Here is a 4,806-nt window from a genome sequence, read left to right on the forward strand (position 1 = left end):
GAAATTATTTATTCTAAACTGTTAATCGTGGTCAGCTTTAGGTAAGTGGGATTGGAATCCTCACTTTTACTTTCGTACTACTTAGAATTCTACGTTTTTACAAGAGCACTTATTTTAATTAATTTAAAATTGAACCAGAAAAGATAGTTTAATATTTTGTCTTTGCACTTGAGGATTACTGTGATGATATATGGAAAAGTCTATATAAACTTTCAACTCTGATATATTTAACTTGAGGTAGTTGGTTAAATCTTAGGATTTTTTTATTTTGATATTGTTTTGTATCTTTTAAATTCACAGCTCTGAATTGCATATGGTGTATGATCACCCAGCTTCACATGAGTGAAGTCGCTCAGTCCTGTCTGACTCTTTGAGACCCCGTGAACTGTAGCCCACCAGGCTCCTCCATCCATGGGATTCTCCAGGCAAGAATACTGGAGTGGGTTGCCATTTCCTTCTCCAGGGGATCTTCCGGACCCAGGGATCAAACCCAGGTCTCCCACATTGCAGGCAGATGCTTTAACCTCTGAGCCACCAGGGAAGCTCCCTTCAAATTCTGAAGAGGCAGTGAATAACTTCTGTCAACACTGTTGAGGGTACAACACTAGACATTTTGAGAAGATAAAAGGAATCTTAGAAAGTAAAGCCCCCTTTGTCTTAACATGATATATAGCAGGAATCTTAAGAACATTTTTTTGGAACACAATAAATACAACAAAAAATGTCAGGATAGAGTTATTGCATGCATTCAGAAAAGATGAGAAAAATGGAAGGCTCAGTGAAAACTATGAGAAGCGGCCTTGGGCATTTTTGTGCACTTGTGCACTTTGTGCAAAAACTGAGTTGAGAATCAAAACAAAGTACATTATGTAAAAGATATTTTCTCAGAGTATTTAGGTACTAATTAGTAGATTGCTGAAATAAACCAAAAGGGTCTAAACAATAAATAACTGCCAGAAAACATCACTGAAAACAAACAAGCCAGCTACATAAATACCCATTAGGTCAGGGGGTTGTATCAAATAATCACGCTCCAGGGAAAGTGAAGGTAGGTATCAGTGAAAATGGGTAAAACATTTAAATAGGCTGAAATCTGGGGAATGACTAAGAGCTTTACCCTCTGGGGGCTTCATCTTCAGCACTGACCTTGCTGTCATATAAAAACGTAAAAAAAGAACCAAACATACATCAAGTCTCTCTTAGCTCCAACTGTCCCTTTGAAGGTAGAAATTTTACAAATAAAAAACATTCACATTTTTTTTCCTTTTCATGCTCTCCTTGAACATGTGTAAAGACATTTTTAAAAATGGTTTTTCATTTCATTGTTCTTGCTTATGTTTCAAAATAATGTTTTATAGTAACTCAATGTGACATAAATTGGGAAAAAACACCATAGATGGATAGAAAGATAGACAGACAGATCTACATAGATTAGATATATATTGGTCTCTGCCCTTGGTTCCTGGCACAGAGCTCTAAAACCCTTGTAATTTCCTAAATGCTAAGAACCCTAGAGTGATCTCTTGTTCTAGCGTTTGTCTTTGGCCCCTGTCCCTCACACAGACCTCCTAAAACTCTTGTAAATTCCTATGTGATAAAAGTTCTGGGAGCATCTTTTATTCTAATAAGGTGACTCTGGGCAGGTTCCTGGATAGGTCCTGAATCAGGGATAAGTCATGATTAGAAGCTTGGAGTTTTGGGCCCCATCCTCTATCTTCTGGAGAGGGGAGGAAGGAAGAAACTGACTTCAATACTGATCATGCCTATGTGAGAAAGTCTCCATAAAATCCCAATAGTAGAGAGTTCAGAGAGTTTCTGGTTTGGTGAACACATGGAATCTCCACCCCTTTCCCTATAACTTGCCCTACATATCCCTTCTATCTAGATATTCTTCTGTATCCTTTATGATATCTTTTTATAATAATCTGTTGTGCTTAGTCAAGAGAAGGCAATGGCAATCCACTCCAGTACTCTTGCCTGGGAAATCCCATGGTTGGAGGAGCTGGGTAGGCTATAGTTCATGGGGTCACGAGGAGTCGGACACGACTGAGCCACTTCACTTTCACTTTTCACTTTCATGCACTGGAGAAGGAAATGGCAGCCCATTCCAGTATTCTTGCCTGGAGAATCCCAGGGATGGGAGCCTGGTGGGCTTAGTAGCTCAGTCATGTGTGACTCTTTGCAATCCCATGGACTGTAGCCTGCCAGGCTCCTCTATCCATGGAATTCTCCAGGCAAGAATACTGGAGTGGGTAACCATTTCCTTCTCCAGGGGATCTTGTGACCCAGGGATCATACCCTCTTCTCTTGCATCTCCTGCATTGCGGACGGATTCTTTACTATCTGAGCCACCAGGGAAGCCCATGATAAACTAGTATGAGCAAATATTTCCTTAATTTGGAGAGCTGCTCTAGCAAATTAAACCTGATGAGGGGCCCTTTGGAATCTCCCATCTATAGGCTATTACTTGGGTTTGCAACTGGCACATGAAGTTGAGGGGGAAGTCTTGTGGGGCTGAGGCCTTCACCTGTGAAATTTGATGCTACCTTCAGGCAGATGGTGGCAGAACTGAGTTAAATTGTAGGACATAAAGCTTGTATCATTTGTGTGGGGGAAAACCACTACATCAAAAGTGAAGTGTTCTGTGTAAAAGTAACAGAGACACATAGAAGAGAAACATAGAAGAGAAGAATTGCTTTTCCCTACACAAAAGGAGAAAACTGATTTTTTCTCCCTAAATACTCACCTACTGTGAATCCTCTATCTTAAGTAAAGCAAAAGCAGTTGTTCCTGTAGCGCTTTGTTCATAACATTACAGCACTGACCATGGTGATTTACCAACTTACATCTTATTTTCACCAGACGTGAATTCTCTGAAGTCAAGGACTGCTTTAATTTCATCTCTAATACTTTGCCTGGCATATAAATTAATTGATCAATTAATTAATACCTCTAATATAGATATCTTTTGTGCACTTATCAAAGATGGATTTTTTTTTTTTGAGAGGTGGACTTACCACCACTCTGTAATGAATTTTGATGACAGGTTTTCTGAAGTGTCTCTCTCTGTCCCTTACTGAGTACTCATGGTTTTATAAAAGAAGATCAATATCAGAAGTGAAGGCAATGAAAAAGAATAAAAATATCAAGAAATGATTATTGTTAGAGTTAAATGAGTTACATTTCAAGTGATTGCCAAGGAAATTTGACATGTATATATATGAAAAGTATAAAAGAAACTAGAATTATACATAAATAGAATTTGTGAATTTGAATGAAACCTTGACACAACCTCTAATGTCATTTATACATTTGACTGGATAAGAGTTCCAGAGATAAAAATTTTAAATATAAATTAAAAGTTGTCCTTTTGGAGTAATAAATTATTAACACCATGTAAAATATTTGATAAACACCTACCAGACAGCTCACTTTATAAGTTATTATACAAAAGTAATTTGATACATATGAATATTGAGGTTTCATACAAACTTGGAAGTGATGGATAACTAAATACAGATATTAAACAGATATACAGAGTTAACAATAATGTCATGGGACTCTCTAGAATAACTATATTTCTTTGATGTAGACTAGATCAAATAATGTAGGATTGTAGAAAACAATTTTATTTTACCAAATCAATTCTAAAAAGCTCTATGAAAACTATCAGGGGATATACTTAAAATAAACCAGGACAATAAGTTAGTAAAGAGAGACTGTTCAAAGTACTTGGCACAGTTGGCAGGGCACCCAGAAGGAAGACTGGGATGATCCAACAAAGGAAGGAAACTTGAAATAAACAAAGACTGGCTAAGACCCAGAAGATAAAAAGGGTGTGAAGTGTTTTAGGGCTTCCTGATAAGCAGCATTAGAGCTGAGGGTGGCATTCTCTAGTATGAGTGAAAGTCAGTGTCTTTTTAGGATTTTAAATCTTATGGAGAAAGAAAGCATCTCTCTCTAGTGATGTAAGGACTGGGCAGATATCACTGGAACTGAAGTTTTCAGCATCTAATGACTTCTAAACACAGCATTTTTTAAATAAAAAATACTAAAGGTATTATGATAGGATTCCAAAATGGACAAATTTGTGGATGCTAATAAGGCTAGTGTCATAAGAGGTAAACAACAGCAATTATTTTTATTACCTGCCATGACATTTTCTCATATAACATTTTGTATTTTCTAGACGCTTCCTTTTGATTTTCCATGTCTCCCTAGTTAGAATGCAAGTTTATGGGGGAAAAAAAGGTTCACTCCCAGAACCTAAAGTAGTCCTGAATATTCTGTTACTTACAGGTAACGGGTTGGGCTAAAATATTCATTAGGGGTTTGAATGCCGTTACGGGAAAACCCCAATGATCTTTTTGACCAACCCAATATTTGTATCCATTCTCTTCTCTCTAGCCCCTGACCAGTACCCTAATTTTTCTTATGTAGACCATTGCAATGACCTTTTTATTGCTCTCCAAAATCCTCACAAATATATCTAGGAAGACATGGAAAACCAAAAGGAAGTATTTAGATAACAGAAGATATTATATAAAGCAGATAATAAAAATACTATTTTTTCCCTCTAATACTGACATTTCATCTATAGCTTTCCTTCTGTCACTATCACCTAACGTTCTACAGTCTATGAATCATAACTACTAAACTATCTATTATATATGTACACACACACACACACACAAGGAAGCACATTGCCAACATAGGTTGGGGTCTGGAAGGGCCAATGTTATATGCAAACATAGGATCTTAAGTTTGTTCTTACATTATAGTAGAGCAAGCAAAAGTTAGGACAAA

The sequence above is a fragment of the Muntiacus reevesi genome, chromosome 7 (genome assembly GCF_963930625.1).
Source record: "Muntiacus reevesi chromosome 7, mMunRee1.1, whole genome shotgun sequence".
Lineage (NCBI taxonomy): Eukaryota > Metazoa > Chordata > Mammalia > Artiodactyla > Cervidae > Muntiacus > Muntiacus reevesi.